Source organism: Bison bison, unplaced genomic scaffold (genome assembly GCF_000754665.1).
Source record: "Bison bison bison isolate TAMUID 2011002044 unplaced genomic scaffold, Bison_UMD1.0 scf7180017864043, whole genome shotgun sequence".
In the NCBI taxonomy this organism is placed as follows: domain Eukaryota; kingdom Metazoa; phylum Chordata; class Mammalia; order Artiodactyla; family Bovidae; genus Bison; species Bison bison.
The window spans coordinates 7,605,231-7,605,569 of NW_011494615.1; positions in this window are offsets into that span (position 1 = coordinate 7,605,231).

Genomic DNA, 339 nt, shown 5'->3' on the forward strand with positions numbered 1-339 from the left:
CTCACCCAGGAGTTAGGCCCCACTCCCACTGGCTGGGCAGCCTGTCTGGAGCCAGTGACTAATGGACATGGTCACACGGAAGGTCAGCCTCTTTGCCTCCAGGTGGGAGAGCTCCCGTGAGATCAGGCAGAGGCTGGTCTCCAGTGACCACACGCTTGCCAGCTCCTTCCTGCTCCCCTTCTCCTGAGATCACTCCATCACTCACACAAGGCTTTGCTTCAAGAGATCTGGACCTGGACTTACCCGGTGGTCCAGTGGATAAGAATCTGCCTGCCAATGGCGGGAGACACACGGGGTCAATTCCTGGCCCAGGAAGATCCCACATGCCCCAGAACAACT